The following is a 13310-nucleotide window of genomic DNA, read 5'->3' on the forward strand; positions in this document are numbered from 1 at the left end:
TTACCAACCACTCTTCCCCTTCTTCAACCTGCTCCAGTCCCCCATCGTCCCGCTGTTTCTTTCTTTTTTTTAAGACAGAGTCTTGCTCTTGTCACCCAGGCTGGAGTGCAACAGCACAATCTCGGCTCCCTGCAACCTCCACCTCCCGGGTTCAAGCGATTCTCCTGCCTCAGCCTCCTGAGTAGCTGGGATTACAGACATGAGCCACCATGGCCAGCTAAATTTTTTTGGTACTTTTAGTAGAGATGGGGTTTCACCATGTTGGCCAGGCTGGTCTTGAACTCCTGACCTCAGGTGATCCAGCTGCCTCAGCCTCCCAAAGTGCTGAGATTACAAGCGTGAGCCACTGTGCCTGGCCCTCGTGCTGTTTCTTCAACTCACCAGCCATATGATCACAGGACCTTTGCATTTGCTGTGGAACGCTCTGCCACAAGAGAGCTACCTGGCTTGCTCCCTCACTTATCTCTGCTCAAAGGTCACCTTACTAGAGACCTTCCCTGAACACCCTCTATAAAAAGACAACTCCCAACTCCCTTCCCATGGTCCTTCCTTCTTTATTTTTCTCCAAAGCACTTATTACCACCTTATATATCATGTTCATTATTTGCTGAATGAACAAATGAACCAAAGTAGCGAGGCCCTTCACCCCTGGCCACCACTTTCTGCTCTAAGTATAGCCTCCTGTGACCATTTTCAAAGCTACGCTTTCATGCTCATCCTAACCAGTTTGAAGCCTGAAGAGAAACATTCTGTGAAAGATCATATATGGGAGGATTTTCCCAAGACATCAGATATTCCCCTCCCCTTAAAAATCAAATGCACTAGCTGGGCGTGGTGGCTCATGCCTGTATTGCCAGCACTTTTGGAGGCTGGAGGGGGCGGATCACTCAAGCCCAGGAGTTCGAGACCAGCTTGGATAACATAGTGATACCCCACCTCTATTTTTTTTAAAAAAAAAAAAGGAAGAAAAGAAAAACAAAACAAAACGAATGGACTGACAAACACAGGCAGACTGGAAATCTGGGGCTCTTTCGGTCAAAGAGCAGCCAAGACAAGTTCCACCCACAGAGCCATAGTGGCCAGCACAGTCAGTTTCACTATCAACTCACCTGTCGGGCCGGCTCCCTTGGCCCTCCGGTTGCAACCTCACCCTGTTGGATTTCCCTATACTTTGTGTCATCCCTTTTGGGAGCTGATCCAGAATCCAAGTCGTCCCTGAGCTTCTAAGCACTTCTCTGGGGGAACTTAAGCTCATCCAACAGGTAGGAGGGGCAGAGGGTGGCCCTTTCAGCCTACACCGATCCCCCATCTTGTAGGGGCAAACGACAGAGCGTCATTTTCTTTCTGGAGGGAGCTCAGTTTTAAAGACACGATTCTCAGACCTGGCGGCAGGGATACAGAAAGGAGCCCTCCCACCACTGGCCAAGATGGACCTCAGAGAGTGGTTGCAGCGGCGATGCTTAGGCCCCGTAGGCAGGAGACGAAGGAGGAGGACGCAGGTACATCCCTTGGCCCGGGGTACGGGACCTACCCTGGATGGGGCTGCCCTCAGCGTCGGGAAGCGGACGTGATGCTTCGCAGGCGAGGAGGAGCGGAGAATGCAGCCCAGGAGAATCCGGGGCCAGAGCACCTCAGGAGGTTGGGGATCTCGTCAGGCTAGACCCGGGATCCAGGGGAGACAGGGGTCGGCGGGGCGGAGCTTGGGATCCCGGGGACGGGAGCTCCGGGAGGAAGGGGGTCGCGACGGGGACCCCGTGGCGGTTACCTTGCCCTCAGGGCTGCTGGCGGGGCTGAGGCTCCCGGGCCCGGCCCCTCCCCCGATCCGGCTCCTACGGCTCGGAGGCTGCAAGCCGCCGCCGCCTCCGCTGTCAACAAACCCGGGGCGCGTCACTTCCGGGGCCGCCCCTTAGCAACAGCGAACGAGTTCCCCCGATTAGTCCCGCGGCTAACGCGGGCGGCGACGGCAGAAGGTTCCGGGGACCGGCGGCGGCTCCTTTCCCGGGCCCGGCACATTAGGCCGGGGGAAGAGGCCGCGGGGTACGTCCCCAGGCCACCTGAGAGAACGCGTCATCAAGGCTCTCCCTGGCCTCCGCGGGCCCGTTCGTGGGACCCCGGGATCAGTGCCCGCCCGGGAGCTGCGGTTCACCTGAGCCCAACACTGCTGAAGGGCAGGACTGACTCTGGGCGCCAGCTCCCTCCATCCAGCGCCCTACTGAACATGTCTTGCGTTCTCCACGGGTGAACGTCCACTCGCGTGTCCACCCGCAGTCATCACCGTCCCCCAAAACATGCTCCTAACCTCCATCTAGGGCATGAGCCACCAGGCAACCGAGCTTCCAGATGGGAAATTGGGAGGCGACGTCGGCCCCTGCATTTCCCTGGGCCCCTTGTCCAGTCTCCAAGTCCTGAGGATCCTCTCAAACCAGTCCCTTCTGGCCGAGCTTAGTGGCTCACGCCTGTAATCCCAGCACTTTGGGAGGACGAGGCACGCGGATCACCTGAGGTCAGGAGTTGGAGACCAGCCTGGCCAACATGGTGAAACGCCGTCTCTACTAAAATTACAAAAGTTTAGCCGAGCGTGGTGGTGCGCGCCTGTAATCCCAGCTACTCAAGGGACTGAAGCAGCAGAATCGTTTTAACCCAGGAGGCAGAGGTTGCAATAAGCTGAGATCGCACCACTACACTCCAGCCTGGGCGACAGAGGGACTCCATCTCAAAACACCATCATTTCTTCTCTGGATTTATTTTTTTTCTTTTTCTTTTTCTTTTTATTATTATTATTATTTTTTTGAGAAACGGAGTTTTCCTCCTGTTGCCCAGGCTGGAGGGCGATGGCCCTCAGCTCACTGCAAACTCGTCGGGTTCAATCAGTTCTCCTGCCTCAGCCTTCAAGTAGCTGGGATTACAGGCGCCTGCTATCACGACCGCCTAATTTTCGTATTTTTAGTAGAGACAGGGTTTCGCCATGTTGGGCAGTCTGGTCGCAAACTCTTGGCCTCAGGTGATCCGCCCACCTCAGCCTCCCAAAATGCTGGGATTACAGGCACGAGCCCGGGGCTTGCTTTTCTATCCAATGTGAGAAACTCTGCCTTTTACCTGAAGTGTTTAGACCTTTACATTCACTGTGATTATTTTCCTGGTTGACTCTAAGTCCATTTTGCTATTTGTTTCTTTTTTTTTTTTTGAGACGGAGACTCTTTCTGTCGCCCAGGCTTGAGTGCAGTGGCTCAGTCTCGGCTCACTGCAAGCTCCGCCTCCTGGGTTCACGCCATTCTTCTGCCTCAGCCTCCTGAGTAGCTGGGACTACAGATGTCCACCCGCCAAGGCGCCTGGCTAATTTTTTGTATTTTTAGTAGAGACAGGGTTTCACCGTGTTGGCCAGGATGGTCTCAATCTCCTGACCTTGTGATCTGCCCACCTTGGCCTCCCAAAGTGCTGGGATTATGGGCGTGAGCCACAGTGCCCGGCCTGCTATTTGTTTCAAATTTCCTATTTGTTTTCTGTTTTCTTTCTTTTTTTGTTGTTGTTTGAGACAGAGTCTCGCAGTGTTGCCCAGGCTGGAGTGCAGTGGCTTGATCTCCACTCACTGCAACCTCCACCCGCCCCGAGTTCAAACAATTGTCCTGCCTCAGCCTCCAGAGGGGTTGGGACTACAGGCACATGCTGCCACACCCGGCTTATTATTATTATTATTTTCTTTAATTTTAGTAAAGATGGGGTTTCACCATGTTGCCCAGGCTCGTCTCGAACTCCTGAGCTCAGGCAATCAGGCCACCTTGGCCTCCCAAACTGCTGGGATTACAGGCGTGAGCCACCAAACCGGGCTTTTTTTTTTTTTTTTTCTTTGTGAAACAGAGTTTCACTCTTGTTGCCCAGACTGGAGTGCAATGGCACAATCTTGGCTCACTGCAAACTCTGCCTCCCAGGTTCAAGCGATTCTCCTGCCTCAGTCTCCCAAGTAGCTGGGATTACAGGTGTGCACCATTACGCCCAGTTAACTTTTGTATTTTTAGTAGAGATGGGGTTTCACCATGTTGGCCAGGCTGGTCTCAAACTCCTGACTTTGTGATCTGCCCGCCTTGGCCTCCCAAAGTGCTGATAACAGACGTGAGCCACCACGCCCGGCCCAAGCGATGTATTAATATGAGAGTTCCCATATAGCCACATCCTCATCAACAATCGTTACTGTCTCTCTGATTATATCTATCTTAAGGAGCATAAAACTGTACCTCCATCTCCTGCGCTCAAGCAATCCTCCAACCTCAGCCTCCCGAGTAGCTGGGACTACAGGTGCGCACCACCATGCCCAGCTAATTTTTGTATTTTTTGTAGAAATGGGGTCTCCCTATGTTGCCCAGGTTGATCTCCAACTCTTGGGCTTAAGCCTCAGCCTCGACAACCCCGTCTGCTGAGAATATAGGTTGTGAGTCACTGCACCAAGCCCAACAGCTTTTTTAAGGATTCAAGACTGTACGAACATAGCTGTAGGTGGTCAGAGATTAAAAGGTACTATGCAAGAAAAAAAAATCCACAAACTTAGTTCTTGGAATGGAGGGGGGCACCTGTCAAGAAAGGGTTCCTCAAGAAAAGAGCGTCTAGGCAGGGCGTGGTGGCTCGTGCCTGAAAGCTCAGCACTTTGGGAGGCTGAGGTGGACAACACCTGAGATGGACAACACAGTGAAACCCTGTCTTTACTAAAAATACAAAAAAAAAAAAAGAAAAAAGAAAAAAAATTAGCCAGGTGTAGTGGCATCTGCCTGTAGTCCCAGCTACTTGGGAGGCTGAGGCCAGACTGGGTGACAGAGCAAGACTGTCTCAAAAAAAAAAAAAAAGAAAGAAGGAAGGAAGGAAAGAGCGCAGAGAAAGAGGGAGAGAAAGAAAGGAGAGAAGCGAGAGAAAAAACCAGCGAAAGCAAGAAAGAAAGAAAAAGAAAGAAAGAAAGAAGAAGAAAGAAAGAAAGAGAAAGAAAAGAAAGAAAGAAAAAGAAAGAAAGAAAGAAAGAAGAAAGAAAGAAAGAGAGAAAGAAAGAAAGAGAGAAAGGGAAAGAAAGGAAGGAAGAAAAAAAGAAAGAAAAAGAAAGAAAGAAGGGAAGGAAGGAAGGGGCTGAGCACGGTGGCTCAAGCCTGTAATCCCAGCACTTCGGGAGGCTGAGGTGGACAATACCTCAGATGGACAACACAGTGAAACCCTGTCTCTACAAAAATACAAAAAAAAAAAAAAAAAAAGTTAGCCAGATGTAGTGGCATCTGCCTGTAGTCCCGCTACTTGGGAGGCTGAGGCCAGACTGGGGGTGACAGAGCAAGACTCTGTCTCAAAAAAAAAAAAAAAAAGAAAAGAAGAAGGAAGAAGAAGAGAAAGAGAAAGAAAAGGAAAGAGAGAGAGAGAAAGAGATAGAAAGGGAAGGAAGGAAGAAAAAAAGAAAAAAGGAAAGGAAGGAAGGAGGGAAGGAAGGAAGGAAGGAAGGAAGGAAGGAAGGAAGGAAGGGAGGGAGGGAGGGAGGGAGGGGCTAAGCATGGTGGCTCAAACCTGTAATCCCAGCACTTTAAGGAGGCTGAGACGGGCGGATCACAAGGTCAGGAGATCAAGACCAGCCTGGCTAACACGGTGAAACCCTGTATCTACTAAAAAATACAAAAAACTAGCTAGGCGAGGTGGTGGGCGCCTGTAGTCCCAGCTACTCAGGAGGCTGAGGCAGGAGAATGGCGTAAACCCGGGAGGCGGAGCTTGCAGTGAGCCAAGATCACGCCACTGCACTCCACCCTGGGTGACAGAGCGAGACTCCCTCTCAAAAAAAAAAAAAAAAGGAAGGAAGGAGAAGGGAAGGGAACGGAGGAGAGAGAGAGGGAAAGAGAGAAAAGAAAGAAAAAGGAGGCCGGGCGCGGTGGCTCAAGCCTGTAATCCCAGCACTTTGGGAGGCCGAAACGGGCGGATCACGAGGTCAGGAGATCGAGACCATCCTGGCTAACACGGTGAAACCCCATCTCTACTAAAAAAAATACAAAAAACTAGCCGGGCGACGTGGCGGGCGCCTGTAGTCCCAGCTACTCGGGAGGCTGAGGCAGGAGAATGGCGTAAACCCGGGAGGCGGAGCTTGCAGTGAGCTGAGATCCGGTCACTGCACTCCAGCCTGGGTGACAGAGCAGGACTCCATCTCAAAAAAATAAAAATAAAAATAAATAAACCTACTTAAATGTAAAGACAGAAATAGGTTCAAAGTAAGAAGTTGAAAGAAGATATAGTTTTGATATAGCAAGCCAAATTCAGCAGCATATTAAAATAACAATATACTATGACCGAGTGAGATGTGGGAGTGGGATTTATTGTTGGAATTCAAGGACAGTTCAGGGTATGAAAATCAAGCACTGTAGGCTGGGCTCAGTGGCTCATACCTGTAATCCCAGCAATTTGGGAGCCTGAGGTGGGCAGATCACCTGAGGTCAGGAAATCAAGACTAGCCTGGCCAACATGGTGAAACCCTGTCTCAACTAAAAATACAAAAATTAGCCAGGTGTGGTGGCAGGTGGCTGTAGTCCTAGCTACTCAGGAGGTCAAGGCAGAAGAATTGCTTGAACCCGGGAGGTGGAGGTTGCAGTGATCTGAGATCAAGCCACTGCACTCCAGCCTGGGTGACAGAGCAAGACTCTGTCTCAAAAAAAAAAAAAAAAAAAAAAAAAAAAAAAATTCAGCAAGGCGCCATGGCTCATGCTTATAATCCCAGCACTTTCAGAGGCCAAGGCAGGTGGATCACCAGGTCAGGAGTTCGAGACCAGCCTGAGCAAGATGGCAAAACTGTCTCTACTAAAAAATACAAAAATTAGCCAGGTGTGGTGGCAGGTGGCTGTAGTCCTAGCTACTCAGGAGGTCAAGGCAGAAGAATTGCTTGAACCCGGGAGGTGGAGGTTGCAGTGATCTGAGATCAAGCCACTGCACTCCAGCCTGGGTGACAGAGCAAGACTCTGTCTCAAAAAAAAAAAAAAAAAAAAAAAAAAAAAATTCAGCAAGGCGCCATGGCTCATGCTTATAATCCCAGCACTTTCAGAGGCCAAGGCAGGTGGATCACCAGGTCAGGAGTTCGAGACCAGCCTGAGCAAGATGGCAAAACTGTCTCTACTAAAAAATACAAAAATAGCCAGGTGTGGTGGCAGGTGTCTATAATCCCAGCTATTTGGGAGGCTTAGGCAGGATAATCGCTTGCACCCTGGAGGCGGACGTTGCAGTGAGCCGAGATCAGGCCACTGCACTCTAGCATGGGCAACAGAGCAAGACTCTGTTTTAAAAAAAAAAGAAAAAGAAAAAAGAAAACCTTAAATAATGCACAAAAATTTATTAGAGCCAATAAATGAATTTAGCAGAGTTGCAAGATACAAAAGCAACACACAGGCCGGGAACAGTGGCTCAAGCCTGTAATCCCAGCACTTTAGGAGGCCGAGACGGGCGGATCATGAGGTCAGGAGATCGAGACCATCCTGGCTAACCCAGTGAAACCCCGTCTCTACTAAAAAATACAAAAAACTAGCCGGGCGAGGTGGCGGGTGCCTGTAGTTCCAGCTACTCGGGAGGCTGAGGCAGGAGAATGGCGTAAACCTGGGAGGCGGAGCTTGCAGTGAGCTGAGATCTGGCCACTGCACTCCAGCCTGGGTGACAGAGCGAGACTCTGTCTCAAGAAACAAAAACAAACAAACAAAAAAAAAGAAAAGCAACACACAAAAATCAGTTGCATTTCCATATACTTTTTTTTTTCTTCTTTTTGAGACCGAGTTTCGCTCCTGTTGCCCAGGCTGGAGTGCAATGGCGCGATCTCGGCTCACTGCAACCTCCGCCTCCTGGGTTCAAGCGATTCTCCTGCCTCAGTCTCCCTAGTAGCTGGGATTACAGGCATACGCCACCACGCCTGGCTAATTTTGTATTTTTTAGTAGAGACAGAGTTTCTCCATGTTGGTCAGGCTAGTCTTGAACTTCCCACCTCAGGTGATCTGCCTGCCTCGGCCTCCCAAAGTGCTGGGATTACAGGCGTAAGCCACCACTCCCGGCCGCATTTCCATATACTTTTTTAAAAAATCTGAAAAAGAATTTAATAAAACCAGTTCCATTTACAAGAGCATCAAAAAGAATAAAATATAATAAATTTAACCAAGGAGGTAAAAGACCTGTACACTGAAAATTACAAAACATTGCTAAACAAAATTAAAGAATACCTAACTAGGCTGGGTACAGTGGCTCACACCTGTAATCCCAGCACTTTGGGAGGCCGAGGCTGGCAGATCACCTGAGGTCAGGAATTCAAGACCAGCCTGGCCAATACGGTGAAAGCCCATCTTTACTAAAAATACAAAAATTAGCCAGGCATAGTGGCAGATGCCTTTAATCCCAGCTACTCGGGAGGCTGAGGCAGAAGAATCATTTGAACCCAGGGGGCAGAGATTGCAGTGAGCCAAGATTGCACCACTGCACCCCAGCCTGGGCAACAGAGCAAGACTCTGTCTCAAAAAAAAAAAAAAAAAAAAAATTCCCCACTGGGCTCAGTGGCTCACGCCTGTAATCCCAGCACTTTGGGAGGCCAAGGCAGACGGATCACGAGGTCAGGAGATTGAGACCAGCCTGGCCAACATGGTGAAACCCATTCTCTACTAAAAATACAAAAATTAGCTGGGCATGGTGGCACATCTGTAGTCTCAGCTACTCAGGAGGCTGAGGCAGAAGAATCGCTTGAATCCGGGATACAGAGTTTGCAGCGAGCTAAGATCGCACCATTGCACTCCAGCCTGGGAGACAGGGCAAGACTGTGTCTAAAAAAAAAAAGAAAAGAAAAAAAAGAAAAAAAAAGTCCCAATGGTGGTTTTTGAAATACAGAAAAATTCATTCTAATATTCCGATGGAATCTCAAGGAACCCTTGGTAGCTGAAACAAACTTGAAAAAGAACAAAGTTAGAGAACTCAAATGCAAATCAAAACCACAGTGAGATGCCACTTCTCACCTACTAGGATGAGTATCATTTAAAAAAAGAAACCTGGCATGGTGGCTCACACCTGTAATCCCAGCACTTTTGGAGGCCGAGGTGGATGGATCACCTGAGATTGGGAGTTCGAGACCAGCCTGACCAACGTGGAGAAACCCCGTCGCTACTAAAAATACAAAATTAGCCAGGCATGGTGGCATATGCCATGTGCCTGTAATCCCCACTACTCAGGAGGCTGAGGCAGGAGAATCATTTGAACCCAGGAGGCGGAGATTGCAGTGACCTGAGATTGCACCATTGCACTCCAGTCTGGGCAACAAGAGCGAAACTCCGTCTCAAAATAAAACTAAAAAAAGAGACATGGTGGCTCACAGCTGTAGTCCCAGCACTTTGGGAGGCCAAGGCAGGCAGATAACTTGAGCCAAGGAGTTCAAGACCAGCCTAGGCAACGTGGTGAAAATGCATCCCTACAAAAAATACAAAAATTAGCCAGGCATGGTGGCACTTGCCTGTGGTCTGAGCTTCTTGGGAGGCTGAAGTGGGAGGATTGCTTGAGCCTAGGAGGCAGAGGTTGTAGTGAGATGAGATTGTGCCACTGCACTCCAGCCTGGGTAGCAGAGTAAGATCCTGTCTCAGAAAAAAAAAAAAAAAAAGACAGAAAAGCTTATTAACAATAATAAGAGATTGAAATCACAGGGGATTGGTTAATAAGTTTTTTTAAAAACCTCTAAAGAATATAGGAATAGCAGATACAAGGAGCAGATAATACCCCTTGGGGTAAGATACAGCTCGTAAAGAAACGGACTTCCCCAGAGATCCAAACCTTGTTAGAAAGACAAGGCACGGTGGCTCACGCCTGTAATCCCAGCATTTTGGGAAGCCAAGGAGGGCAGATCACAAGGTCAGGAGATTGAGACCATCCTGGCTAACACGGTGAAACCCCGTCTCTACCAAAACCACAAAAAATTAGCTGGGCGTGGTGGTGGGTGCCTGTAGTCTCAGCTACTCAGGAGGCTGAGGCAGGAGAATGGCGTGAACCCGGGAGGCGGAGCTTGCAGTGAGCCGAGATCGCGCCACTGCACTCCAGCCTGGGCGACAGAGCAAGACTCCATCTAAAAAAAAAAAAAATTAGCTGAGCTTGGTGGCATGTGCCTGTAGTCCCAGTCACTTGGGAGGCTGAGGCAGAAGAATCGCCTGAACCCAGGAGGTAGAGGTTGCAGGGAGCTGAAATTGTGCCACTGCACTTCAGCCTGGAGACAGAGCAAGACTCTGTATCAAAAAAAAAAAAAAAAAGGAAAAGGCTGTGTCTTACTGAATGGTAGCAAAGTCATGGTGATGCTGCACTGATGAAACTTTCTGGAAATCTACCTTTGAAATTTGCTGGAAATCAGCTGTGGTGTCATGTTGAAACCAACCCAATTGTCCCACAGAACTGATGTGTATGGTTTATTTTGAATAAATGTAGAAGTTGACCTTCAGGAGTCTTGAAACTTGAAAATGTTACACTTGTCTTATCTGAATTTCTTTCCCAGAAAACCAACTATCAGGCCTCCCAGATAGTATCAAGGAACTGAAACTTCCCAGATCACAGCATCTGTACAATGAGACACCAGACCCTTCACTAGTCATGATTACCTGACCACTTGCCACCTGCTTCCTGTTGAACAACTTCTCTATCCTATCCTCACCTAATTCCTGTTTTCCTGTATGTAGCTACATTTCTTTTCTGCTGTATAAACTCCTAATTTTAGTTGGTCAGTGAGATGGATTTGAAGCTGATCTCCCACCTCCTTGGCTGCAGTACCTGATTAAAGCTTTCTTTCCTGGCAGTACTCGTTGTCTCAGTGATTGGCTTTCTATGCAGCCAGCAGCAAGACCTAGACGAAACCCCTGGTGTTTTGGTAACAATGTCACAGAACTTGCCAGAAACCAGCATCTAAGGTTCTTGGGAAAGCTATTTATGGGGAAGTGTCCCACCAGAGGCTCTTTTCTGAAAATAATGCCAGAGAAGAATGTTGGGAGACATTCCTGGCTACTGGCAATGAAATAGTAGGCAGGCGCTGGACAAGTCCCTTGTTCTGTAGAATCCTGTCTACCAAGCGCACCAGAATTGGAAAGGAAAACCCATTCCATGCAGTAAAAAATAGTTAAAGGTCCTAAATCCATTTCCTCAGAGCAGGAAATGATGAGAGAATTTGAAGCTCAGAGTCAAGAAATTGATTACTGGCACATAATGTAATCTTTTTACATCATTTGACTTTTATGCTAGCAGCTTTGGAAACTATTTCCAAAATTAGTTTGTTGTTTGTTTGTTTTTGAGACAGGATTTTGCTCTGTTATGCCAGCTGGAGTGCAGTGGTATAGCACAGCTCACTGCAGCCTCAAACACCTAGGTTCAAGCAATTCTCCTGCCTCAACCTCCCAAGCAGCTAGGACTACAGGTGCGTGCCACCATGCCCTGCTAATTATTTCTGTTAAATTTTTGTAGGCCGGGTGTGGAGCTCACTCCTGTAATCCCTGCACTTTAGGAGGCTGAGGCAGGTGGACTGCTTGAGCTCAGGAGTTCGAGATCAGTCTGGGCAACATGGCAAAACCCTGTCTCTACAAAAAATACAAAAAATTAGCCAGGCATGTTGCCACAGGTATGTGCTCCCAGCTACTCAGGAGGTTGAGGCAGAGGATCTCTTGAGCCCAGAAGGTTGAGGCTGCAATAAGCCAAGATCCCACCACTGTACTCAGCCTGGGTGGCACAGTGAGACCAGGTCTCAAAAAAAAAAAAAAAATTTTTTTTTAAAGATGGGATCTTGCTATATTGCACAGGCTAGTCTTGAACTCTTGACCTCAAGTAGTCCTCCTGCCGTGGCCTCCCAAAGTGCTGGGATTACAGATCATCTTGTTCAGCCTATTTCCAAAATTTTTCATTACTCCAAATAGAAACTGTAACCATTAAGCCATAACTCCCCATTGTCCATCTCTATAGTCCCTGGTGACATCTAATCCACTTTTATTTTTTATAAATTTGCATATCCTAGCTACCTTACACAAGTACAATCATACAGTGTTTGTCCTTTTGTGACTGGCTGTGATAGTTAGCATAATGTCTTCAAGGTTCATCATGTTGTAGCATGTAAAAAAAACCATGATATAAGGCCGGGCACGGTGGCTCACGCCTGTAATCCCAGCACTTTGGGAGGCCAAGACGGCCGGATCACAAGGACAGGAGATCAAGACCATCCTGGCTAACACGGTGAAACCCCATCTCTGCTAAAAACACAAAACATTAGCTGGGCGTGGTGGCAGGCGCCTGTAGTCCCAGCTATTCGGGACGCTGAGGCAGGAGAATGGCATGAACCCAGGAGGCGGAACTTACAGTGAGCCAAGATCGTGCCACTGCACTCCAGCCTGGGCAACAGAGCGAGACTGTCTCAAAAAACAAAAACAAAAACAAACAAACAAGCAAAAAAAAAACCCATGATATGTATATACAACATTTTGTTTATCCATTCATCTGCTGATGGTCACATGAAGTGTGTCCACCCTTTGGCTATTAGGAATAGTGCTGCAATTGGCATACAACTATCTGTTCCTGCTTTTGCTGTTTTTTTCACTGTGTCGCCCAGGCTGGAGTGCAATGGATTGATCATGGATCACTGCAGCCTCCAACCTCCCAGGCTCAAGTGATCCTCCCACCTTAGCCTCTTGAGTAGCTGGGACACCAGGTGTGTGCCGCCATGCCTGGATAAATTTTAAGATTTTTTGTAGGCCGGGCGCGGTGGCTTAAGCCTGTAATCCCAGCACTTTGGGAGGCCGAGACGGGCGGATCACGAGGTCAGGAGATCGAGACCATCCTGGCTAACACGGTGAAACCCCGTCTCTACTAAAATATACAAAAAATTAGCCGGGCGAGATGGCGGGCGCCTGTAGTCCCAGCTACTCGGGAGGCTGAGGCGAGAGAATGGCCTAAACCCGGGAGGCGGAGCTTGCAGTGAGCTGAGATCCGGCCACTGCACTCCAGCCTGGGCGACAGAGCGAGACTCCGTCTCAAAAAAAAAAAAAAAAAAAAAAAAAAGATTTTTTGTAGAGATGGGGGTCTCATTATGTGCCCAAGCTGGTCTGGAACTCCTGCCTCAAGCAGTCCTCCTGCCTTGGCCTCCCAGAGTGCTACGATTACAAGCATGAGCCACTGCACCCGGCTCTGTCCATGCTTTCAATGCCTAGGAGTGGAAGTGCTGAGTCATAGGGTAATCCTATGTTTAGCTTTTTGAGGAACTGTCATACTATTTTCCATAGCAGCTGCACCATTTTACATTCCCTCCAGCACATGTGTGGGTTCCTCTCTCTCCACATCCTTGT

General features: G+C 48.7%; 1 protein-coding gene and 1 long non-coding RNA gene across 5 annotated transcripts in view; one reads left to right on the top strand and one right to left on the bottom strand.

Annotated features, from left to right (window-relative positions):
* Positions 1–1895, bottom strand: part of ZER1 (zyg-11 related cell cycle regulator) — a 43714-nt gene extending 41819 nt beyond the window's left edge. For 2 of the 4 annotated variants that reach the window (XM_033193029.1, XM_033193018.1), the window contains exon 1: positions 1532–1895. The gene's annotated coding sequence lies outside the window, so the exon portion shown is untranslated. The remainder of the gene's footprint in view (positions 1–1531) is intronic. The other 2 variants (XM_033193036.1, XM_033193023.1) reach the window with 1 other exon arrangement.
* LOC117072711 lies at positions 1104–10786 on the top strand. Its single transcript, XR_004432915.1, has 2 exons — positions 1104–1499; positions 10490–10786. It is a non-coding gene; the product is annotated as an uncharacterized LOC117072711 (long non-coding RNA).
* Positions 10787–13310: the final 2524 nt, after the last annotated feature.

The sequence above is a fragment of the Trachypithecus francoisi genome, unplaced genomic scaffold (assembly GCF_009764315.1).
Source record: "Trachypithecus francoisi isolate TF-2019V2 unplaced genomic scaffold, Tfra_2.0 Contig01585, whole genome shotgun sequence".
NCBI lineage: Eukaryota > Metazoa > Chordata > Mammalia > Primates > Cercopithecidae > Trachypithecus > Trachypithecus francoisi.